This window comes from Rhineura floridana, chromosome 12 (assembly GCF_030035675.1).
Source record: "Rhineura floridana isolate rRhiFlo1 chromosome 12, rRhiFlo1.hap2, whole genome shotgun sequence".
Taxonomy (NCBI): domain Eukaryota; kingdom Metazoa; phylum Chordata; class Lepidosauria; order Squamata; family Rhineuridae; genus Rhineura; species Rhineura floridana.
The window spans coordinates 34,657,554-34,684,514 of record NC_084491.1 but is presented as its reverse complement, the minus strand read 5'-3'; the positions used below and the strand labels follow the sequence as shown (position 1 = coordinate 34,684,514).

Sequence of the window (26,961 nt, the reverse complement as noted above, 5' to 3'; positions counted from 1 at the left end):
AGTTGCTTCAGATATCTTGGAAAGGCTTTGCCTGACTCATAAGACTGAACCTTGTTTTAAGTGGTTGACTTCCCTGAATTCCTGTTTTGATATGCTTTTATACCACCATTTAACTGGCTTTATGTTGCATTTTTGTTTAAGTGATAACTGTTTATTGTTTTCATGTGGAGCACCCCTTAGAGGTTTTTACAATATTGAGTGGTTTATCGATGCTTTTAAATAAGTAAATACACACACAGGGTTTTATACGACCAGAATGATTTCTGAGATAGAGCCACATATTCTTAGCTCCATCCTCCTTTTGGCCGTGAAATGCACTCTTAGTCTTTCTGTGGCTACACCATTTCATAGAGAGCATCTTTGCTGTCTTTTGCATGAGAGGGCCAGCAAGGGGAGGAAAAAATATATGCTACCTGGCTGCATCTAACTACAAGTATCCCAGTTCCCCACAAGGCTCTTCTTTCCTTCGTATTGTCTGCTCTCTTCCTCCTCCCTTTTGTCAACTGCTCTCCTGTAATGCACCTGTGTTTGAAGCATCTCGACTCCCCCTGCCTGGGTGGGTTTATTTGTACTTAGGTGTGCCCTGCAGCAGGCTAACATGCTTCAACATCAAAGGGAATCCTCCAAACGGTTTTGTTAACTTCAGGAGCCTTGACAATAACAAGATATTTTTCACCTCGTTAGAGCTTCCTTGGTACAATGGATATGGAATCAATTAAAGCCATCCACCTATAGTTTTATTATTTCCCTCTCTTCCTCCATCTCAAGAAACCCACCTCTGAAAACCTTCATTTATGGAGACAGGCAGCCATTTGTGGAGATAATGCACAGTGAGGGAACATGCTGTAAGGTGCTACAAAGGAGAAGGATGGTCTTCGTTTTCTCTAACCCTCTTTCCAAAGAGCATTGTTTTGGAAGGTGAGGAGCATTTGAAATCCATTTGTGGGTTTGGACTGGGAACCAAACCAAATCATCATTTTTAATTGGTAACGGTCGGACACCCTGCAGGTTACTGCATTCCAGGAATAGGCAATTCAGCATGGTTGAATTTCACCTGACACTCAGAAGATCTTGCTGCTGGGATTTATTTTTTTTAAATACACAGGGCTCAGTATTTAATAACATTTAGTCATACTACTATAATAATATAATATATGTTAACATTAACACTGCAATCCTTACTTCTGAATAGACATGTATGGGATTGCGTTGGCAGTATGTTAACAGTGCGATCCTATTCATGTCTACTCAGAATCAAGTCCCATTGAGTTCAGCAGGGCTTACTTCCAGGAAAACAAGCAGAGGATTGCATTCTGAATTAGCTAGTTTTTAATCAACTGAAAAGTTACCCAGTTATGTGCTATTAATAAAACAAAACAAAAAACAAATAAACGGATTGTAGCCGGCTAAGTAGACCAAGCAAAATTAATTAACCTAAGTTAGCTGTGTCCAGTATTTTTAATGGGTCTAGTCTGAGTAGGACTAACGTTGGCTACAACCCCCAAACTGCAAATGACTTGAATTATCTTACAATAGGTATTCCAGCTTTTTTGATCAGAAGAGAATGATTTGTCAGGGATGGGGAACCTGTGGCCCTCCAGATGTTCTTGGCCTACAACTCCCATTAGCCCCAGCCAGCATAGCCAATGTTCAAAGATGGCGGTAGTCCAAAACATCTGGAGAGCGCAAAGCTGGTTGTAATAAACACAAACCTTCTCTCAATCATCATGATGGGCATTCTGCAAATTTTTAGTAGTGTGGAGGTGTTGCCACTTCATCTCTAAAGCTGAAATACCTGCTTTTCTTTAGTCCCCATTAATATTTCATTCCCAGCAAAAGGTTAACAAATACTGCAGCCAATAAGGTGATTGGATAGCATTTCTTTATCAAGTACATATTGTTGTCAGAGGCTTTTTGTTAGCAGCACTGAATGGTGAACATTTGCCATTAAGGCATATGTCAAGGGGCCTTTCTCTGAATCCCGTTTGGATTTGACCACAGCTGCAGGATGAGTTATGTTGTATTCCCTGTACTGCATTGTTTGGCCTTGACTGAAACAATTCAGCAAAACGCAGAAAAAGCATTGATGCTGGGATTTAAAATATATGAGGCATCAGCTTCATATTTGCTGGTTGCTACTAAGGAGAACAATGCTTTCAGCCCAAGCGCTGGTGCTCTGGAATTAAGCATGAAGCATGTGGCAGTTTTAAAAGCATAGGAGCACAGGAAGCTGGCTTATATTGAGTCAGACTATTGGACCATCTACACAGCTGGTATAGCAGAGTGGGGAGGAGAGCCTGGCTGGGAGTCTAGAGTCTGTGAGTTCAAATCCCCACTCGTGTCTCCTGGGTGTCAAGGGCCAGCTAAAAGATCACCCCACAGGGAGTGGCTCAGGGGTTACATGCCCTGCCACCTGTGCAGCCGTGAGCAAGCTGCAGAGTCCCAAGGAGCCCAGTTGCCCCCCAGCTGGCAGTTGTGGACAAGGAAGGGGCTGGCTTGTGCAGCTGTGGTGAGCTGAGCAGGCCCTAGCCAGCTGGGGAGGACTAGCCTCAGGGAGAGGCAATGGTAACCCCCCCCCGAATACCGCTTAACATGAACACCCTATTCATAGGGTAGCCATAAGTTGGGATTGATTTGAAGGCAGTCCATTTCCATTTTTTTCCATTGGACCATCCAGCTCAGTATTGTCTACACTGGCAGCAGCTCTTCAGGGTTTCAAGGAGGGGACATTTCCGGCCCTACCTTCAGATGCCAGGGAGAAAACCTGGGACATGAGGCATGCAAGGCAGGTGCTCTGTCACTGAGCCATAGCTCTTCCCCAGATGAGGTCCAGGCCTCATCAGTTTCTGTGTGACTGAAGGACAGTTCACACACGTAGGAGAATCAAGCAGTAAAGCACCTGCTGGTATAGTCAAGTCTGATCTTTGTGATCAGGGAGAAGAAAGTCTCCAAAGTATGCAGGGCTCAATTTTAAAACTCCTAATCAGACTGCTTGTGAACTAGCAGTTTACTGCTAATTTTCTGAAGACATTAACATAGGAAACAAGTTTCCCACTACAGGGTAATTACTTCTGGTGTGATAATTTACAGTGCAATCCTATATACGTCCACTCAGAAGCAAATTCCACCAGGTTAAATACCACTTTATGCATAGGATTGGAGTGTCAGTAGGAGTGGAACGATCTGTCAGTTTTGATTCTCTCACTTTCTCATTTTTCCAATTTTAAATTTGGTCCTCCACACTTCTAGGGCAATTTGCATTTTTTTCTTTAAAAAATCCTACTGAAAGTTCTTCATCGTTTTAGTGTGAATGTCTTCTAACACATTTTTGTGTGCAGGTTTGACACTTTTACATGCAAGGTCCCCTAACATAATGCATATTTGTGTGTTCACTGATATATTCATTTTTATGCATATTTCCCCTAACATACGTATTTTTGTCAACATTGGTTGGTTGCAAAACTGCATCACAGAGTTTGGATAAGTGTAAATTTTGAAGGATAGTTGTGTTTTGGTTCTCACACTGTTTCAGATTTGATAGATTCGGCTTTAAATGTGAACTAAATTGAATTTCTTCCCTATCCCTAAGTGAAAAATCCAGCATTATTACCTCTAGAAAATCCAACAGCAGTTGCATCCGAAAGAAACCATGGTAAAGGGAAGAGAAGAAATGTATCCAAGATTTAGTGTAACCTATTTGATCCTCTTGTATAAACCTTGGACAGCATTTCCTTTTCAATGCAGGACATGGAATAACGGGCTCAAGCCAGAGTTCAGCTGAACATCAGGAAAACGTCCTAACTGTTAGAGCGGTACAACAATGGAACCAATTATCTAGGGAGGTGGTGGGCTCTCCAGCACTGGAGGCATTCAAGAGACAGCTGGACAGCAACCTGTCGGGGATGCTTTAATTTGGATTCCTGCATTGAGCAGAGGGGTGGACTCGATGGTCGTATAGGCCCCTCTGCTGTTCTATGATTCTGTGATTCAAATACATTAGCCTCCTTACTTCCAGCTACAACTCAACACAACAAGCAACTTGGAACAGGGATGGTATGTCAGATTTGGGAGAGGGAGTATGATTGTCAGCAAGGGGTGTGTGTGTGTATGTAGTTGAAGAGAATTTGCTGTGGTTACTTTATTGCACCTTCATAATTATACAGCCACAAGAGTGGCTGTATAACAATATTAGTATGTCAGCAATTAGTCTGTTTAACGGCACTGCCACTTTTACATAATAGTCATAGTGGAAATGCTATGTTTCCAACTCAGTAGTACAGACTTTTCACATGTATTGGGCCAAAAAGCTTTTCTTGTATAATATTGCTGTAGCCACAGTACCTTTAATTTGATTCTATACAAGCTGTATTACTATAGTACATTGAAACATGTAATTTAACTGAAGCACTGTGTGCCATTTTGTTTTTTAAGCAGCTCTGCTCTGCCAAGGGTCTGAGTCACCCAAAATCAAAATTTATAAGCTGCATGACCTAACCAAAAACAACTGACACCCCATGCCTGTATTACTAACAATCCCATGGGATTAAATTTGCTGGATGATGTTATCAACGCAATTCAGTCCCCTTAAGTAGTTAATATATTTATGCCAGTGGTACACATTGGTAGTATGTGTTCATTTGTTTATTTTATAATGATAGTCACTTAATATATTAAAACCAATGAATTGGTTAGAAACATAGATGCTCCTCGTGGCTGGTGCCCATTGGGACAGGTAGGGCAGAAAGAAGAGAGACCAAACGTTAGGTGGAGGCAGAACCGACGACAGTCGGAGCCAACTAAGTCTAGTTCTTCCCCCATTTGTCTGAATTCTACAATGGAAACACTGATGCTAAGGGGGAGGGAGCGACAGGCAGTGCCACCCCTTGGGCTGGTTGTAAGTAAGAAGGCAGGCAGGCAGGCGAGAGCTTGGCTGGGGTTAATGGTGCAGTGCCCCATTCCTTCTCTAAACGGTGTCACTGGATTGGAGGAAACCAAGAGCGAAACACAACAGCATGTACTTTTCAAGGTAGCCATGAGTGTGGCTACCACAGGAGTGGCACGCTGACTCTGAAAACATTGCGGGACTGCAGTCCAGGCTTTTTTTACAAACAAAAGTCTTAACATTGCATGAATAGACATCATCAATAAGATATGACCCTTGGCGCCCTCTTGCATCTCCTCTGCACGCAGTGAAATAAAATCAAAGAACCCTTTGCTGAGGTGGGAATTAGCTTGCTTTGAGCTCGGTGGCAGTTTAGTCTGTAAACGACGGGTTGCCTTCAGTTGCTCTCACACCAATTAACAACTCTGATTTGTCACCATACCAGGAACAGTTTGGAGCAACTTAGCTTCCCTCTGGCATCTTGGTAACCTTCCTCAGCTTCCCACAGATATGGCATATTCCATCTTCAGCTGGATGGGAAGTACTTTCCAAAACAAACGCATCTGTAAAAACAGCAGCATTTGGCATTCCTGGGCAGGACCCCTATCTGAGTGGCAGAGTCCCCAGGAGTGGAGTTCAATCATTTGTGTAGTGAAGCCACTTGTCAGAGAGGAGAATAGGATGGAAAACTTCAGACAGCCTAGCTGAGACAGTTGATGACCCTGCTAGTTGCAGAACACAACCACTGGTTCTCCACTCAGTCCCCTTTTAGGGACAATTGAACCTCGCAGGAATTATATGGGTTTCTGCCATTATGCAGTCTCAAAATTGCTGTGGCACCTTTTGTAACTGCAGAGTGTCCAATGCTGAGAATCAACCTTGTTGCTTATGGGTGGTAGTACTGAATGAGAATAAATGATATTATCTAGGGAACAATCTTATGGTCCCTGAGAGGGTGTCCCAAGGTCCAAAGGATAACATGGACTTCCCTGAAAAGACGAAGGTCCATGAATGGAGGAGGAGGACATCTGTCCTCCCCCTTGTGAGTATGCCATCCTCCTCCATTCGGAAAAGGGAAGGGACCTCATTATGCCACCTCTTCATTAGATGTGTCTCTCTTCTTCATATGATAGGAATGTAAGTGGACGTGCCAATTAACAGAGAAACATCATAATCATAATCATTGTATATGCAAACAATAAGGTACAGATTCAAGAGTTCACATGTTGCAAAGGGGGGCATTTTGGCAATTTTGTCTGAGTGGGGGAAGCTGTGTAGTCCTCAAACTTCTTTGACTCTAACCAGGGATTGCCCCCCCCCCCCAAATCTACTATTGGAATTCTTTTTCACTCAGAATGCCAACTGAGGTTCTAACGCTTGGGCAGCACTGTCAGCAGTTCTTTCACATTTTGCCTCAGGATAAAGCTCAGTGGCAACTTTATAGATAAAAGATGGTGATTTTAATAGTATTCGTATTTCCTAGATTTTTAAATATACTTGCAACTTTCTCTTCACCCCAATTTCTCCCTGAATTTTAGAGTTTCAAATTGCTTGTTTGTGGTGGTGTTTTATTTATTTATTCCCCCCCCCACAGGAGAAAAACAACAACCCCTCCATTCTTCTGTTTTTGTTTCTCTGAGCTACGTATTATTTATTTATTTCCAATATTTATAGATCACCTTTTCCATCATAGATGGTCACAAAGTGGTTTACAGAACAATCAATAAAACAATTTGTCAGTCAAATCATATGGTGTTTAAAATGAGCCAAAACCACAAGCAAAAACATAATTCCATAAATAGACATAATACTACTGACATAAAAGGTCTATTGGGACAGAAAGTTTCCCATCAAGCACCTGAAATTCACCAAGGAGGGAATTCTACAGCATTATGCCCCCATTACTGAATGTGCAGCTCCTGGTAGATTAGCCATGCATCCGAGCATGGGGAATCACTAACAGAGACTGCCCCAAAGATCTCAGTGGCTGGGCAGGGATGTAAGGAACCAGGCAGCTCCTTAAGGTATACTGGATCCACGTTGTTGAGGGCCTTGCAAATTGATGCAAGACCTTTGAACTTGGCCTGGTAACATATGGAGCATTGTGCATAGACAAGTTGGCTACAGCTTTCAGAGCCTTCATCACCCCCCCCACACACACACATACATTGCCAAAGCACATGCTCACATTAATAAAACATGCAAAAAAGTTATATTGGTTGTAGAGGCATAGAGTTGGAAGGGACCTCAAAGGCTATCCAATGTGGTGCTCTCTAGATGTTGTTGGACTACAGCCTCCATTACCCCAGGCCATTTGCTAAGCTGGCTAGGGCTGATAGGAGTTATAGTCTAAGAACATCTGGAAGGCATTATATTGGCTATCTCTGATCTAGTCCAATTTCTTCCTGATTACAGCGTTCCTGACAGGTGGCCATGTTGTGTCCCCATGACTGTGTCAAGATTCATTTGGGGTGATGTGCGTGTGTACTTGTGTGCATCCATAAAACACTGCACAAAAATAATTTTGATACAGTCATTCATATAATCACAACCAGACTGCAAGGGTAGGGAAGATGTGCGTGACCAGCCACATGGGGAGGGGGGTGTTGGAATAAGAAGCAAATGAACTGAATGAGCTGGAAGTGGCATCAAACTGTGCATGTTCTAATTCCAGAATTAATTTGAGAGATTCTTCTGGCTTAATTAAGTCGGAAAGAGTGGAACACAGAGTGGAGGAATAATAAAGCAACAAAGCAGAGGAGACATTCTCTAACAATCCCCATTGCTGTTACACATCTCTATGCTTCCTGATTGTCATGTCTCGGCTCGCAGTTTTAGAAATGTAAAGGGGGAGAACCAGGGCAAGGCAAGGCAGGTGAGAGGCAGAGCCCGATTAGTGGAAACTGGCAGGATCTTGATTTTATTGGCTCTTTAGACCCTGATTCTAGTTCCCCCCCCCCAAAAAAAAATAATCAGAATGCTGATCAAACCAGCACAATGGCTGGCAACCGGACTAGTTTGGAGGGCCTAAGACCTGGCCCCATCCTCTCTCCTGCCCAGAAATAAGTTACCAGGTGTCAGTGAAATAACAACACCACAAATACAGGCCTCTCCCTAAATAGCATGAACGGAGCAATTTTAGCAGAGGTAATTGTTCTATCCACATTTATTATTAGCAATGGCAGATTTGGAGGCAGCATGATTCATGACTGTATAGTATGTGGGAAATATTAGCTTGTAAGCTGGCATTTTTCTTCCCCTTGCCTCTGGCTAATTATTGATAAGGACAGGCAGCTGATTAGGGCTAAAACCAGATAGCAGCTGAGATGCTCAGGCCCTAATTGGCAGTGGCAAGGTGTTGCTCCCTCCACTGCCAGAGCCATAGTTGGTGCTGACAGGCCACCTCAGGGAGGCATCTTGTTTGGTGGAAGCTGCGGCAGCTGGAGGTGACAGGAGACTGCTTGCTTGGAGGAAGGTCTTGCTGGGCTGCCTTGGTGCAAGGGCTTCTTGCACTCTTGCTAACTGGAATTGTTCCTTGTAAGGGAATCATATGCATTTCTGTGAACTGTAGGTACTCTGTATTAGTATACAATCTCTCTCTCTCTCTTACACACACACACACACACACGAGTCAGGTATTTATATACCTCTTAATCAGAGTTTCTAAGTGGTGAACAAAAAATGTTGGTGTGGAGGACGCATACAAAGACTAAGAACAATTAAAATGAAGGAGCTCCACAGGATTGGGCCCACAATACTGAATGCAATATATGTCCTGAATATATATATCTAAATCCTGTAACAATAGGGTTGTATCCAGTGTGAGGCCCATTGGAATGAACAGACATAGGCAACTGAGGTCCATTCATTTCTTTTCTAAAAATAATTACTTTTATTTGCTTTTACAAAACTTACAAGCATAAAACATAACATTAATTTTGTTGATTGTACTCTGAGTAAAAGTTGGATACAGCTCATAATTATGATCTCAGACAACTAGTCTGAGAGCAGTCTGTCAATTTTGGATGCTCCCCGTTTCTCATTATTTCAGTCTTTAGTTCTCTACACTTCCACATCAGTTTGCAATTAGTAAAAAATCTTATCAGCATTTTAGTGCACATTGCTCCTAATATACACATTTTAATGCAATTGTGCCTGATATTGTCATGGAGGGTTCTTGGTGATGGTGGTGGAGGAGGACTGGGATCCTGGGGAGGGGCCCAGTGGGTTGCAGCTGGAGGGGGATGAGACAGGAAGGCTTTGGTAGCCTGGACAGTGACAGCACTGCTCCGTTGGAGCCAGTTATAGCTGAAGAAGTAGCATATGATGATGAACATGGTAGCAGTCTGCCTCCCAGCTATTCCTTGACTCCTGAGTTGCCACCAATGCCTCCCCTTGAAAAGGAGGAGCAGAGCTTGGAAAAGTTACTTTTTTGAACTACAACTCCCATCAGCCCCAGCCCGCATGGCCACTGGATTGGGCTGATGGGAGATGTAGTTCAAAAAAGTAACTTTTCCAAGCTCTGAAGGAGTCAAGGGCACAACCAGAGGAGGCATCAGAGGAGGAACTGGTGGAGGTGTCTCTGCCTCCATTGCCAAGGACATGCTGTCAGATGTGCAGGCCCAAACAGATAGCACTGACTTTTCAACCTGTTCATAGGAGTGCCTGTTTGCTAAATCAGTCCTGTTCAGTAAAACCTTCCACACACAAATAGAGACCCCGCCCCACATGTACTTAAAGGGTCTCAAGGGATGTGTCTAATTGCTGCCACAATGTCTTAGCTTTAGTAGTTATGCCTAGCTTTGCTGCATGGAGTCACGGAATCCTGTGTAATCTGTAAGTTGATTTATGAAATGAGATGACATGAGAAGTGCCTGAGAAGGAGCCCAGTTTACTAGTGTCTAGTTCAACTTGAAATAATTGTCCTTCTGAGCATGCTGGAGATTGTTCTTTCTACTTCGGCAGCTATGCAAGGCAGGTCAAACTGCCTGCTTAGTGGCATGGGATCCCCTCTCCCGCTGGTTACCCTCCCGTCTTGCAAACAAAGGTAAGGGGTTTGCATTCCCTCCCCCTGTCTATACTGTAGTTAGTCTAATTTACTGAAGAAAGCCCTCAAGGTTTTCCAAGCAATCAGTGACAACGCCTGCAAAAACCTGACAGATTTTGAGACAAACGGAGAGAGGATATTCACCCAGGGTTCAAATCCCCATACAGCCATGAAGCTCACCTTGGGCCAGTCACTGCCTCTCAGCCTCAGAGGAAGGCAATGATAAACCCCCTCTGACTACCACTTATCATGAAAACCCTATTCATAGGGTCGCCATAAGTCAGGATCGTCATCATCTAGTTTTATTTTTTAAGGTGTAAGGTTGTTTTAAAAAAATAAAAGAGTTGTGTTTTATGCATATTGTGAGTTGCTTTAAAGATTCTGGTGAAAATGGGGGAAAAGAAGGGTACACTATCTAATAAATCAAGCATAAGTAAATTTTAATCATTAATGGTGTAAAAAATGGCAGTGCTTTGATTTCCAGAGGTTTGCCTGCCTAGTTGCTCAATGTGAAAGGACACCAGCAATTGGCTCTTTGCAAGCTGTACCTGCAAGATGCTGGTAAATTTTGCTGTGAAAACACTTTAGTCTGCAATCCAATATGTGTCTACTCAGAGGTAAGCTCCATTGTGTTCAATGAAACTTACTCCTAGGTAAGTGTGTATTGGATTGCAGGCCTAATTTCTCTTGGAAAGACAGAAATGTCATATGGATTAAGTGAATAATGTGTAAGATCATTTTCTTTATTGAACAGCACTCATATAAATAGGCTCTGGGGTTTGAAATTGTGGCTGGCAACAGGGTAGGTTAATACATAGCTGGGTAAAATACCCAAGATGATTTGCTATAACCCAAAGCCAAGCTGCTTGAACAAAGTCCAAACAAACAAGTATCATCAACAACAGGAGCAGAGCAAGAAGCTTATAAGAAGAGTGTAGCACCAAAGAACCAGTCACAAACAAAGTTTGGGATAAACAAGTCCTCCTTCCTCCCCAGCTTGAATACCAGACCTTTTTGGATCATGGAGAAAATTGAAAGCGAACAAACCAAGCCATGTATTATTAATGGCAGCATTTTCTTTTTAAAGATTTGATATAGGCAGGCTCAAAACAAAGCAAGGAAAGACAGAAGAAAGCTTTTTAATAAACAGCCTTAGAAATTGACAGATCTTTGACTCCAGTCTCCTCCCAGCGGGATGTGATGTGCATCTTTCTTTGTCCACAGAAGTGGAAGAAGGGGAGGGGAAGGACTAGAGACGACGGAATGGAGCGCAGGAGTTCTCTGCAGGAAAAGGAAGAGAGAGGGGGAATAGGGGAGAACTTGACCAGTGATACATTTCCCAAATTTGATTGTTTGCTACAGCCTTTTCAGCAGTTCTCTGGTGGTGTTTGTACTAGTGTAAATCTGGAGGCCCGTTGCACATCTGATATATATCCAAAATGTGAGTTGGATGTAGAGATGGGTGAATCTGACAGTCTTAGTTTCTCTCTGTTTTTCATTTTTCCCTGTCTTAAGATCATTCTCCACATTACCATATCAGTTTGTTTTAAAAAGTCCTCATGAAAAGTCATCAAAAGTTTAGTGTGAATTTATCCTAATATGCAGTACTCATTTTCTATGAAATTTGCAAAATATACTTTTGCAAAACAATTCATCCTACTATAATGCATTTTTCTATGTTATTTTGACTAACATGCATTTCTTCTCCTAGATTGGGTGGTAGATACCACCATGTTCCTTTTATTCCTTCCCCTATTTATTTTAATCCAGATACTCTCAGTGGAGCTACCAAGCTCATCCTCCTGTATTTCTGTGCAGTGATATATATTTTTAACATATAGTGTGACTCCGCCTCCCTTTCTGTTCCTTCTGTTCTTCTTGAACAACTTGTATCCGCAGTTGCTGCATTTCAGTCATGGGAGTCATCCCACCAAGTTTCAGTTACATATTTACCCACCTATATCAAGAGTTCAGGTTCATCCTGTTTGTTTCCCATACTCTGAGCATTCGTGTACAGACATTGAAGACCATGTGGTTTATGGTCTGGCTTCCTTACTACATTTTTATGAAGACTATTATTGGGCTCCATTAGAGCTGTTCCCTTAGATCCTGTGCCTAAGCCTTTGTCAATAGTTACCTCCAAGTTTACATCTGCCTCCCCCATAGGATTCAGTTTAAAGCCCTCCTGACCTCCATGCTGTGGCCAAACACATTCTTCCCAGTCCTTGTGAGGTGCAACCCATCGCTTGCCAGCAGTCCATCTTCCAGGAAGTGCAGCTCATGGTCTCTTGCGTTGTCATCACCTTTGTAGCCAGTCATTCACCCAGAATATTTTTCTTTCCCTTTCTGCTCCTAAGTAGTGGAAGGGTGGACTGGAAGAATTGGCTACCTTTGTCCTTCTGCCTTTGATTCTTTTGGATTGTCATTTCCACACAACAGAAGTGGGAAAATTGTAGACTGTGTATGGTTACTGCCCTAGAATCACATTTTTTTTCTTTTCCAAAAATTGTGCTGTATGAGCCTGATTGTGTCGTTTAGCTTGAAGTCTCAGTCCTAGGATATCAGTCAGCTCTGTTGGATCTTTCCCAATACATTCAGTCATATGTTTCCCTCCCTACTCATTTGCCAGCCTCTGCAAGATGGGGCAATAGGGTCTTTCTGTGGATGAAGATATCCTGGAATCATTTTGTGGCTTTCAGTTATTTGAGTACCTGCTGTGACTATCTATCCTGCCCTCGCCTCCTGTATAAGTAAGGAGTACAAAGCCCCCCTGATGTGTTATGAGAATACGTCCGTATCAAGAGGTGAAATGGAATGAACAGCAATGCAGTCTACTTAATAAAGAAGCTTTTATATAATCTGGGTCAAAGGTGGACGGACCTGAAAAACAAACATGGCCAAATACTGAGCCTTTTGTTGTTGTTGTTGTTTTTGGAACGGCTTCCTTTTGCAATTGGGAAGGAAAGTGCTCTTTTTTATTTTCTTTTTTTACAAGAGTGCTACTCTGTTTTTATGAACTCCCAGTGCAGAGGTCAATAGAGAGAGTGTGCATATAAATACAAATCTCGTTTAATAGCAGCCCTTCTGTAATGGGGAGGCTGCATTGCTGACAGACGAAGTCTTCAGATCCTTCAAGACCAGTTTTCAGGAATATGTGAGCTATATACTTAGTGACATAGGAAGCTGCAAGAGTTGCCAGGTTGTATCATATGTGCAAAATGTAGAGGGTGGGCTGCATGGGGCTTTCCCCCCCTGTCATAATACTAGAGCCAGGAGTTCAAGCAGTAGGTTCAGGACATGCAGGAAGTGTTTCTGTCCAAATGCTGAGAGCAATCTTGGAAAGAGAGCAGTCCCAATCTGGCTCTCATGGCAAGCTCTCTCTTCGAGAAGGAGCCCTGTCCAAAAGGTTAGTCCTAGCCTGGCAGGATGCAGTAGTGGCAGGGCAAGTGGGTCTCTCTTGCTCCTCCAGCTTCCCAATGCTGTGAGTCACTGCCACAGACTGAGAGGGGGAGGTGTGGGGAGTTTGGTGGGGTGCACATGCTGCACTGCCCCAAACTCCCCGTGCCTCGCCCCTCCCCTTTTTGCTCAGCAGCAATGACTTGTGGTCAGTAGCGCAGGAGCAAATTCAGGAGGGCAGGGTCCCTTCATGATAGTAACACCAGGCTCCCTCACAGCAGGACATGGAATAATGGGCTCAAGTTGCTGGAAGCCAGATTTCGATTGGACATCAGGAAAAACTTCCTAACTGTTAGAGCCATACGACAATGGAACCAATGACCTAGAGAGGCAGTGGGCTGTCTGATACTGGAGGCATTCAAGAGGCAGCTGGACAGCCATCTGTGGGGAATGCTTTGATTTGGATTCCTGCATTGCGCAGGAGGTTGGACTCGATGGGCTTATAGGCCCCTTCCAACTCTACTATTCTATGATTCTAGGAGTCGCCATCGCTTTTGCAGTTACAGAATTAATAGAACCAGAACAAAACTCCTGTGTGCATAGGCTCCCCCTGCCACTCAATCTCTGTCTCTCTCTCTAGGGGCTAAACATTGCCGGAAACATTTTGATTCTGAGAATTCTGAAATGAAGCCAAGGGTGGGGCTAGGATTTGGGAGACCAAGGTACATTACCATGAAGCTCACTTCGCACTTCCCCAGGAGCCCATCAGCATGAAAGGGGAGGCATATGTTAGCTACTGAGAAGAGTCTTCTCAGTGACTGACACACTTCTGTTCATTCTGATTGACTCCAATCACCATGAAAGGACAAGGAAGCATGTTGTTAGCCAAGTGAGAAGACTCTTCTCAGTGGCTAACATGCTCCCCTTTTATCGTGAATAGTAGTTGCTGGGAATGGTAGGTGGGGAAAGTTCTGTTACACTCAGGTCCTGCTTGCAGTCTTCCCATCATGGGCATCTGGTTGGCCACTCTGAGAGGAGGATGCTGGACTAGATGGACCATTGGCCTGATCCAACAGGATTGATACATTCTTATGGGTTTTAGCCCTTCCTCAGTTTGCTTCCTTGTTTATAAAATGGGAATAACAACACTGGGAATCATAAAAAATGCACAACAACAATAACAGTATCATCAAGCAGGGAGGGAACTCGTGCACTCTGTGAAATATCCATACTGCTTCAGATTGCAACCTGATTTGAGCTGGTCTGCTGTAAAGGATGTCAAGGTGTGTCAGAAAACAGCCTCTCACTGTTTTGTTTTTCACTTGACTGGATGGAGGTGGGTGAACAGCACCAACATTCCAAGGCCTGCACAACTGGCCGTGTTAGGACATGACCTTGAATAACATGAGTTAATTAACATCAGTCTGTCTGCAACCTACCCAGCACAGTTCAACTCCAATTAGCCTGAATGTAATCCCGAATGTGACATATCTTTTGCCTTGCCAAAGTGCGCTGTCACCGTCAGCTCCACACTAGTCAAGCCAAGACTTTGAGGCTGGGCTCCAACCAATAACCAGGCCAAAGGGTTGACAACAGCCTTTGAAAATGGCACTCGGGATATCTGTTCACAGACTTGCAAGGGAGGCACTACATAATTTTCTACATAGCTAGGGTTCCCAAAGTGTGGCCTTCTGGACCACCAGTGGTCTGTGAGCTTCATTCAGGTAGTCTGTGGATTTGTGGTCGGAGAGGGCACATCCATCGTACTGAAAATCCATGTTGATTTTTAATTGTATTCTTACTGCTCCGTCTCATTTCCTACATTTTATTGTATTACAGGCTGAATTCTATGGAATTCAAATTGTAATACAATTTTTTATTGTTATATGCCTTCAAGTCGATTACAGCTTACAGCGACCCTATGAACCAGCGATCTCCAGTAGCATATGTTATAAACTACCCTGTTCAGATCTTATAAGTTCAGGTCTGTGGCTTCCTTTATGGAATCAATCCATCTCTTGTTTGGCCTTCCTCTTTTTCTACTCCCTTCTGTTTTTCCCAGCATTATTCTCTTTTCTAGTGAATCATGTATAATTAAACTCACACAGCATCTAGCAATAGCACACTGCAATTGCTGAAACAGGCAGAAAAATCGTTAAGTGGTCCACCATGACCCTCAGCAATTTTCAAGTGGTCCCTGGGGGAAAAAGTTTGGGAGCCTTTGCCCTATAGTGTTATGGCATTCTTGGATGAAGGTTTTCAGGTGAGCAAAATAAAGGACATTGACCTTCAACTGGGCTGCAGGCTTTAATCCAGACCTAATGTGTGCTGGCTCTTAAGTAATTACAGGTATGCATCCACCAATAACGTTTCTCTCCTGATAAGCTCCAGCTCCCTCGTTCCCTCCTCCTCCTCTGTCACCCCAGTCCAGACCCTGACAGACCTGCAGAGCCGATGACACCTACAGCCTGGGATAGGGCTGCAGGGTTAGAAATGCATATTTTGCAAGAAAATATGTTTAAAATGTGAATAATAACAATAACAACAACAATAATTTATTATTGTTATTGATATTTATTAGATTTATTAGTCACTCGATACCTGAAGGTCTCCAAGAGACTTACAACAATGTTAACAACAAAGCAAAATATATCACACTATAAAAATGAAACAATAAAACAAGAACAAAAAACCCTCCAGTGCAACTAATAACAGACAACATCATCTCAGGCTATAAAACGTCTCGGGGAGGGGAAAGATAAGTCTTTACCAGATGTCGACAAGATGTCACTGTAGGTGCCAGGCAGACCTCACTGGAGAGCATATTCCACAGATGGGGAGCCACAACTGAAAAGGCCTTCTCCCTTGACACCACCTTCCGAGGCTGCTTCAGAGGGGAGACCTGGAGAAGGGTCTCGGAAGATCTAAGGGTCTGTGCAGATTTATATCAGAAGAGGTATTCCAGAAGATATTGGGGTCCCAAGTCATAAAGAGCTGTATAGGTCAAAACCAGCACTTTGAATTGGGCTCGGAAGCATACAGCCAGCCTGTGTAACTGGAAGAGGCTTGGTGTTGTGTGCTCTGTTCGCCTTGAACCCTTCAACAACCAGGCAGCCACATTCTGCACTAATTGAAGCTTCCGAACCATTATCAAAGGCAGACCCACATAGAGTGCATTGCAATAATCCAAACTTGAGGTTACCAAAGCATTGATTACTGTAGCCAGGTTATCCCTGGCCAGATAGGGTTGCAGTTGGACATCAGCCTAAGCTGATGGAAGGCACGCTGCACCGCTGAGGCAGCCAGTGCCTCAAGTGACAGCAATGGATCCAGAAAAACCTCCAAACTGCAAACCCGCTCCTACAGAGGGAATGTGGCCCCATCTAGAGCAGGCCGCACACCACTCAGCCAGTCAGAGGAACCAGCCAATAGCATTTCAGTCTTGTGTGGATTAAGCTTCAGTTTATTGCCCGTCATCCAGTCCATTATCTTAACCAAGCATTAAATATGTATTTAAACTTGCCTTTTCTCTAAAAGATATGCATATGTGTCACAACTAGGGATGTGGTAGAAATTCATTTCCATTTGAATTTTAATGTGAACCGACCTAATTTGCAATTCCCAGAAACTGGCGAAGCAAAAATAGGTACCCTCCAAAATTCATCGTTCTCTGAATTTTGTGAAGCATTTGCCATTTAAATAAAGCATACAGAAATCTGTATATTAGAGGGAAGTATGAATAAAAATGTGCATATTAGTGAAAATAACTTACAAATGCATTATATCAGGGGAAAATGCGTTCAGATATGTACAGATTAGGAGAAATGTGCACTAACATGCTGACAAATTTTATGAGGACTTTTTAATTATTATTATTGCAAACTGATGCAGTGGAGAACGGGACTGAAACCTGGAAAAATGAGCAACTAGTTGACAGATGCATCCATCCCTAGACACAACAGCCACAGTAGTGTGAAACCTGGCGGTGGCTAAGTTCCAGTCCACAAGTGCATCAGAGAGTTGCACATCAGCAAATTTCTGCATTCCAACATTTCATTTGGAAATGAACCCCTCAAGCCTCCCTAGTAGTGAATTTCTGAGACCTGAAAGGCCTAATGCCAGGGAGATCTGTACTGCCCCAAAGGGAAAACAGCTGCTGATTATATACCTGGCTTTACCATTTGCTTCTGTTGCAGTGTGAGTACCTACTGACAAAGGCAGACCAGTTAGATTCTGTCCACCAGGTGTCCTCCCAGACCTCAAACTTATCTATCTCTCCCGTCCTTTCCCCTTGTTTTCAACCCAGGTATAATTTCAGTGGCTCTTTTCAGAATCCCATTGTGAGAGTGGCAAAAGAACGTTGCTAATTAATCTGCTTCCGAATGCCAGACCGCACTCCCGGCATTTCCTGAAAGAGGCTGGATATTGTGTGATATCTCCTTCGCAACAAGCACTTCACAGGGCTGTTTTCCCAACCTGGTTAGAGTTATATGAATTCTTTCCCTCTTTAGTAACAAGCAGCTCTTGATCTATTGCTGGCGTCTCGCTGGTTCTGTATCCACCAGACATATCCTCGTAAGAGCAGAGCTTCCTTCTGTTGCCTTGGCTCTCTGCTTTTTCCTGCCTGGGCTTTGTCTTATTCCAGTGTTTTCTTTCATCTGATGACTTCTCTGCTTTCCTGCCACACAGTTTGGAAGGGAATAGAAAGAAAATATAGACTTAGCATTGTACACATTAAACCAGAACTATCACTAGAAGCTAAAATGATGAAACTGAGGTTATCATACTTTGGACACATAATGAGAAGACAGGATTCACTAGAAAAGACGACAATGCTGGGGAAAACAGAAGGGAGTAGAAAAAGAGGGAGGCCATACAAGAGATGGATTGATTCTATAAAGGAAGCCACACACCTGAACTTACAAGATCTGAACAGGGTGGTTTATAACAGATGCTACTGGAGGTCGCTGATTCATAGGGTCACCATAAGTCGAAATCGACTTCAAAGCATATAACAACATCAACAACTCAAACCCAACAGTGCATGGTGGGTTACTGGCCCCAGAAAATGAGGTCATCAAAGGGAAGGGAGGCTACATCCAGGCACCTATGAAATCATGCCTATGACCAAGTTCACATTTCTTCTGCCACAAGGAACTGCAGTTGTAGATGCTGCTTTCTTGAAGGCTGGGTGTGAGGTATATGTGCTGCTCCCTGTGTTGTCTTTGGGTCCAGTCAATCAACTGAAGTGTCTGCTTTAGTACACCCCAGCATCTATCCTCCCTGGCAGGAAAAACCTTGCTGCAGACCTGTGTCAGGAGCCCTGCAAAGAAATGGTATCTCTTGTAAATAAACAGTTAAGCTACCAAAACCTGAGTAGATCTTGAATTAAGCAGTCATAGTGCAATAGAGAAGATGTTGCCTGAGACAATGCATTCCCCATTTCTTCATTATCTTCCATTGGTTTTCAAGGATGAGGCAATCATCGTGTGGCCTGCATGCCCATCACCCAAACCCAGCAATCTATGTTCTTAGTGATCATATTGTCTACTACCAGGAGTCCACAGAGGAGCGTCCTCAATGCAAGAGGATATCTGTTCATCTTCCAAGGAATGCTAAGGGATCATTTTCCTCCTCCACCTTCCTTCCCTGAGACCCTCATTCTCTGTGATGGTGGGGAAGATATACTGGGAGTGAGACATTACTAGTATCATGTCCCCGAAAGTCTCATCCATCAACCCTTTCTGATTCTCTCAGCTCCTCCAGGATAGCTACCCTGGTCTCAAGGGAACAATTATAATTAATCACAGTTTACAGTTTGGAGGTAAAATTAAACTATGGTTAAAAATAATAAAAAAGGAAGTGAAAGCGTCTAGTCTACCCCTTGTGGCTGCACCAGAGAAGGAGAGCTTGAGGTTTTATCTAGGTTTATTCCCTTTGCAACAAACCATAGTTTATTGTTATTTGAACACAGCCATTCAGTAGCCTGTGAGATTAATTCCAGCTTCTAAATAAATATTACTGGACATGGGAAACAAATGGAGTGATGTAGATGCAGAAAGGTTGTGTGCGTTACAATATGCATTCTCTCACATTTATATCAGCAGCAATTGGGGAGAGAGAGGTTTTTTAAAAAAGAAAGAGGCAGTGACTGGATGCAAAGGTGAACCGGGATCCTTTATCTTTAGCTGTTGTACAGAATAGCTGCACTTGCCAAAAATTCTCTCTTCTTCAGAACTGTTAAAAGTACGTAAGCTCATCTTCGTTTGCTTCTGTTCACGCCCAAAGGAAATCAAGAAGCACTGGAAAATTGCAGATAAGTGCAGACAACTCCCCTAATACTATCAACACGGTTGTCAACTGATAATAAATTTTAATCCATCAACAGTGTTAACTTTTAACAGATTAATGGACAAATTAATTAAAAACATTAGTCCTCCTGAGGAACAAGATCCAAAAGTCCAGGGAGGTTGCTGAAGCCATAGAGGTGTTCCTGGGACATTTACGAAAATTGCCGGAAATAAATTGTCACAGCCCTTTTCACTATCCCAAGAAACACCTTGGTGTACCCAAGATGCTCTCCTGTAATGGAGATGGCCAACCTTTCAACAAGAGGGCTCCTGATTCTTTAATTGTTGCACAGAATGAGGAATTTCAACTTCTCCCAGGGAGTTGAAAAAGTACATCTACTCTAATTTCCTCACTGAGATTAGATTACTACAGCATGTTTTATGTGGGGTTACCTATGAAGGGGTTTTGGAAACTGGAACTGCGTCAGCAAGCTGACTTTAAAAGATCTACACAGGCAGCTAGTTCAACAACTCAGACTGCTGGCTTTGATTTGCAAAATCTGGTCTAGGACCAAGGCATCTGAAAGACTGCCTGCTTTAATATAAACTTTCCCGCTTATTAAAGCCTTGATCTGATGTGAGATGGGTGGCTGCAGGTGAAAGAGCCTTCTTGGTGATGGCATCCAGATTGTGGAATGTTCTTGCCAGCCTCCATCACTATTTAATAGCCTCCTGCACAATTATTGCTATTTTATTTCCAACCTCTTTTCCAGTTTTTATGATTTTGGTTTGCAGCTAATGTCTACTCAGAATAGACCCAATGCGATTAGTGAAGTTAGTCATGTGGGTCTTCTCTGAGGAGGACTACCATTAGATATAACTTTTTAATTGGTATAAGCTGTTACTGCTTTAAATAGCTTTATAAGCCACACCTAGGGCAATATTTGTCTGTATGGTGGGATATAAATTTAAATTAATGAATAAATCTACACAGTTATTTCCCTTATAGAGCTACAATTCTCAGGATGGTTTGACAGTCAATCCCTCTCCACAGGGAACTTTGGGGGTTGTAGCTCTGTGAGGGGAATAGAGGCCTCCTAACAACTCTCAGCACCCTTAACAAACTATAGTTCTCAGATTTCCTTGGAGGAAGCCTGAGTGTTTAAAGTGGTATGATACTGCTTTAAATGTATAGTGCAGATGGGGCCTCTTTCGCCACTTTAACAGTCATGGCTTCCCCCAAAGAATCCTGGGAAATGTAGTTTGTTAAGGGTCTCCTGAACAATTCTCAGCATCGTTAACAAATACAGTTCCAAGGATGCTTTATATAAATGTATGGTGTGGTAAAATGAACAGCTACAATAAGGTAACAGAACAAGATATTTTGTTGCTGCTGAAGCAAGTGGCACACCCATATAGAAACATAGAATCATACAGTTGGAAGGGGCCTATAAGGCCATCGAGTCAAACCCTCTGCTCAGCGCAGGAATCCAAATTAAAGTATACCCAACAAGTGGCTGTTCAGCTGCCTCTTGAATGCCTCTGGTGTTGGAGAGACCACCACCTCCCTAGGTAATTGGTCCCATGGTCGTACTGTTCTAACAGGAAGTTTTTCCTGATGTTCAGCTGACGTCTGGCTTCCTGTAACATGAACCCATTATTTGGTGTCCTGCACTCTGGGACAATCGAGAAGAGATCCTGGCCCTCCTCTTTGTGACAACCTTTCAAGTACTTGAAAAGTGCTATCATATCTCCCCCCAGCCTTCTCTTCTAAAGGCTAAACATGCCCATTTCTTTCAGCCTCTCCTCATAGGGCTTTGTTTCCAACCCCCTGATCATCCTCGTTGCCCTCTTCTGAACCTGTTGCAGTTTTCATTGAGCATGCCATGTGGTATAATAAAAATTCTTCAGGCATAACTTTGAGGTTCTGCCTCTCCCTCATTTGGGGGACAGGGAAGCAAGGTCTAATTTCCCTTTTTGTACATTCCCTTTTGTGGGTCTTCCATAACGGACAGTAGGGACACAGGATTCTCCCTTATACTGCATGAAACTTTTTGCCATCTTGCCAGTATTGTCTACTTTGACTGGCTGTGGCTTTCCACAGTTTTGGATAGAAGGAAGTCTTTCTCGTCACTAGAAACCTGAATCCTTTTTTTTAAAAAAAACACACACACACAGCGAGAGAGAGAGATGCCAGGATTGATTCCATTCAAAGCATGGCCTCTACTACTGGGCTATGGATCCATCCTCATAAGCTGCATTGGAATGGATAAAGAATTCTGCTGCTCTAAAGGGCAACTGCAAAACATTCCAGGAAACATTTCACAGTGATTTCTCTGTGTCAGTCTCAGTGGTGCAGGGCCTGGGAAAATGTATTCCGCCTACCCCACAAATTCCCCCCAGGGAAGTGCAATATATTATTTTCTTTCCCCAACTGTTAACACAGTAATGCTGTACACTGCTAAATATTGCTCCCTGCAGAGACACTGAGCTGGTTTGCTGTTCCTCTTTGGCAGACATGGTCCCTGTGTGGGATCCTTGTGGATGAGCGGAACAATATGAAAGCAGGTTGTTTTTAAACTGTGTGACAGGCAGAGAAGTGCCAGACATGATTATGGCAGGGAGTGAGCCAAGGAAAAAGGCATTGTGGGAAAGAGAAACTGGAGGGTTTCCATTCTCTAGACCCAACTGTAGCTTCTATTCCTCGGTGAGATACAGATTTTTGCAATATTTTAGCCCCTTTAGTGTCCCTTTTGAAGGCACTAGCCTCCAATGCTCATCCAAGATCTTTGTGAGAGGCCTTACTATACGGTCTATCTCCTCATGAAGTTAGGTTGCTGGTAGGGATGAAAGGATCTGTCAGTTTCCTTCCTCTCAGTTTCTCGTTTTTTTCCTAATCTTAAATGCAGTTCTCCACATTTTTGCAGCAAAAAAAAAAAAAAGAAACCTCATGAAAATTCTTCAGATTTTACTCTGAAATCCTCCTAATTAAACACATCTTTACATGGAGTTTTGACTAATGTGCACATTTTGCAAGCAATTTATCCTAATATAATGGGGGTTTTGTATGGTATTTTCACCAATACATTTTGTGCACACCTTCCCCTAATATATATATATATTTTTGGTAAACATTGCATGGTTGGAGAACTGCATCACAAAATTCGGATAGCTGCGAATTTGGAAGGACGGTAGTGTTTCAGTTCTCATATTGTTTTGGAAAGTGTAAATTTGATTGATTCAGCTTTAAGTGTGAACTGAATTGAGTTTCTCCCCTCTTGCCAGTTGCTGGAGGCCAGTCATGCACTGGAGAGATCCCATGCTTAGAGGCAGGAGGAAGATTCATGTTGCTTATGTTTTAATAAATCAAAACTAGGGATGGGTTTTGCCATCTGATTCTGTTCTGTTTTTCATTTCGTCAAATGGGCTGCCAATTCCTATTAACTATAAATTGTGTTCCGCTAGCTATTGTGATTCCGTTCTCCCTTTTCTTTTCATTATTTTTTTTTAAATTACATAATTTTCTCTATTATTCCTTATGCTGTTGTATATTTATATAATGTATACAGCAACAGCAGATTACAAAAATAATTATGTGAATAATTACCTAATTTTCACCGCAGAATGTTTTTTAAAAATTATGGTGCTGCTAACAGCTGCGAATTCATGCAAAGAATGGGATGCTGTTCGATGAAACAAACTTGTGGATTATCCCAGAGTTTGATACCAAATCCGATTTTGTGAATATTCTACACCACTCCTAATCAGAACATAGTTATCTGAAATTTGCATTTTTCTGAATTCTCCAACCAATACAAATGTGTACAAATATGTGTATATTATGGGAAAGTGCAGCAGAGCCAGCAGAGTAGAGCCTCCTATCAGCCACATTGCTGTGCTTACTGGGATGGAGAGGAAGAGGGGCGACATGGCGGGGAGGTTGGAGTGAAGCACTGCCCACCCTCAGGAAAGTGCATACAAATAGGCATATATTGGTAAAAATAGCATACAAAAGTACATTGTATTGGGGAAAGTGTTTGCAAAACTAATTTTATTTATTTGTTTGTTTGTTTGTTTTTGAATTTATAGCCGATCCTTCCTCCCCAAGAAGTTCAGGGCAGCAAACACACCAACAAAACAGTTTTTTTTAAAAAAAAAGCACTCTAAAAACAGTTACAGTTTAAAAAAATGTAAACATTCTAAAAGCAGTTACAGTTTAAAAAACATTCTTTCATCCAATCATCTCTGGATTGCCAGGAACAGTCCCCTTCAGCCATCGTATGCCTAGGTGAACAGGAATGTTTTCAAATTCCTCCTGAAGGTCAGTAAGGAGGGAGACAGATGCACTTCACCAGGAAGGACATTCCACAAGCCACGAACTCCCACTGAAAAGTCCTTGTCACAAGTCAGTGCCGACTGGGCAGCCTATAGTGGCATCACCACCCACAAGGCCTCACTTGCTGATGTATATTAGGCAAACTTGGTTTTTTTTAAAAAAATGCATATTAGGCTAGGGATAGGCAGGTTTAAGATTTGTAGGATCTACTTTTCTTTTTACTAGAACTCTAAGATCCACCAATCAGAGCTAGATATAACATAGTGGCTGGACTGGGAGCAGAGCCAGATGCAAAATGGTGGCTCTGGGGACAGAGCCAATTACCTACTGCACTGGCATATCTGAGTTACTTTGATCAGTATTCCTGATTACTATCATTCCTGATGATTATGGGTTATAGGGTTTTTCACTGGTGACATGAGTGTTATGGTATCAGTCAGTATTGACCTTCTGCCGGCTCTTGAAGACACACCTATTTAGGCAAGCATTCCCCTCAGCATGAACTTCCTGACTGAATTGTTTTAATTGCTCTTGTAACTGTTTTAATTGTTATGCTTTTTAATGGGCTTGTTTTAGTGTACATTTTATTACGAGTGCTTTTTAATGTTATGATGGAATTGTTTTATTATGCTTTTTAATTATGTATGAATTTTATAATTAAATTTACACTTGTAAACCACTTAGAAGCCATTCTGGCATGTAAGCAGTATATAAATCATCATCGTCATTTTAATAGTAACATGGCAGCAAAAGCCTTTTTGCTGTTGCTATAGTTGAAGAGTTGGGAATTGGAAATGCTTGCCAATCTACTGCAAAGCACCCTGAGATCTGCCAGTAGATTTACCTTCTGCTCATCTCTGTATCAGGGTATATGCACAAAAATGAGAATGCATTTTTGTGCAGGCTTTTTTAAAAAGAAAAGAAAAGCAAGCTGATGCAGAAATGAGATGAATAGAAGAATGGAAAAACCAAAAAACAGAGAAACCAAAATGGACAGATCCATCCATCCTCATGCCATCCTCTCTGGAGACCACTATGAAGGAAAGAAGGAGAATCTGGATCTCTGCAGAAGCTTTTTTGAAAATATATTATTTTTATTTCTCTAAAGAACTAAGGGAATCACACACAGTTCTCCAGCCCACCCCATATTATCCTCATATGAATTGTGTGAGGTGGATATATTTGGCTGTGAATGAGCAACAGGCCCAAGGTCAGCCAGCAAGGGTCATGGCTAAGTGGGCCTTCCCTACCTTAATCCAGCACTCTCATAATGGTGCCACATGAAACAAACTTCTGTGGTCAAAGGGCAAGGCAAATGCTGAGATTAGTTCCCAAAAGGCAGTTCAGGCAGGTGAGGACAGTGTGTAGAGAGAAAGACGTGATGGAACCAAGGACCTGAGGATTGGCTTCCAAAATAAGGAGCTTTATTGCATTGACAAGTTCTGCCCACAAAGGAGAAAGATGTCCATACAGGGACAGGAGAAGAAAGTGGCAAGTCACAATGGAGAAATATAGAGCAAGGCAAAGAGCTGGAAAACATAAGTGTTTTATTGATTTATTCTACAGCCATGAGAGTGGCTATATACTATAGCCAGCATGGATTTTTTTGCATTCCGCAATGTTAAATTGAAAATATCCCCCATGCCATTCTGATGCTTCCCATAAGCTCATTTCAAAGCAAAACCTTACAAAACTTATACTCCTGAACTCAGAAACGCTTACTTAACAACCCTCTAAATTTTAATGGTGATACACAAATCAGGTAGGGAGAAACAATAGTTCAAAAGGTAAAAAGAGACAGAAAAAAAGCAGACCCCTTTTGGACTTTTTTCTGTCAGAGTTCTCATAATCTGTTGAAATTAATTAGAAAATCAGCCATGTTCACAGAGTACCTGTAATCCTATTACTGACCTTGCCCCACACTCTGACCTTCATCTTCTGCAGTTTAAAAGTTAAAAAAATGCCTGGCTGACTTTTAATTAATTTAAGAAATTTAGCATTGAAGTGGGTGTAATGGTTAAGGTGCTGGACTATGACCTGGGAGACCAGGATTTGATTCCCCACACAGCCATGAAGCTCACTGGGTGACCTTGGGCCAGTCACTGCCTCTCAGCCTCAGAGGAAGGCAGTGGTAAACCCCCTCTGAATACCGCTTACCATGAAAACCCTATTCATAGGGTTGCCATAAGTTGGAATCAACTTGAAGGGAGTACATTTTTTTAGCATTGAACTCAATGATAGTGTCGGGCATGCTCAGTAAGAACCAACTGTCAGTGTTCTAAAAGCCAGACTCACCGCAGCTGGGCTTCCCTAATCAGGGGCTACACCTGCATCAGACCTTTATTTCACTAAAGTGGTTTTCCCCAAAAGAATCCTGGGAAGTGTAGTTTGTGAAGGGTGCTGAGAGGAGGCTCCTATTCCCCTGACAGAGTTCCAGTGGACAGAGTAGTTTAACAGTTGGCCACTCTGATTGAAGCTCTGTGAGGGGAACAGGTTATCTCCTAGCAACTCTCAGCACCCTTCACTAACTACACTTCCCAGGATTCTTTGGGAGAAGCCATGACTGTCCAAAGTGGAATAAAGGGCTGGTGTGGATGTGGCCAGTGACAGCTTTGGTTTAAATACGAGTGTGAGACTACATGTGCATGATGTAGAATAAAAATGTGGTGGAAACCCTGAAAAGTAACGATACTGTTCACAATGTTTTCCTTTTGGAAAGGAGGCGGCCTTCCCCTCTGCCCAGTGCCCACCCACCCAATCCCCTCCCCCTCCTCCTCCCTCCCTTCCCCTCCCCTTAATCTCCTCCTCCCCTCCCTGCCCTTCCCCCAGGTCAGTTTCAGCTATCCTAAGCATGATTGCACAGGAATAAATTCCACTGAACTCAAAAAGCATGCAAATGATCAAACCTGCCTTCCTATCCCACTCCCTCTTGTCCCTTCCCTCCCCTTCCCCCACCCCTCCCCCTCCCCCTTCATGGTCAGTTTTACCTATCCTAAGCATGATTGCACAG

General features: G+C 42.7%; 1 protein-coding gene across 10 annotated transcripts in view; it reads left to right on the top strand.

Annotated features, from left to right (window-relative positions):
• LOC133368398 (opioid-binding protein/cell adhesion molecule) overlaps nt 1-26,961 on the top strand; it is a 919,374-nt gene that overhangs the window by 842,452 nt on the left and 49,961 nt on the right. The gene's annotated exons all lie outside the window — the stretch shown is intronic.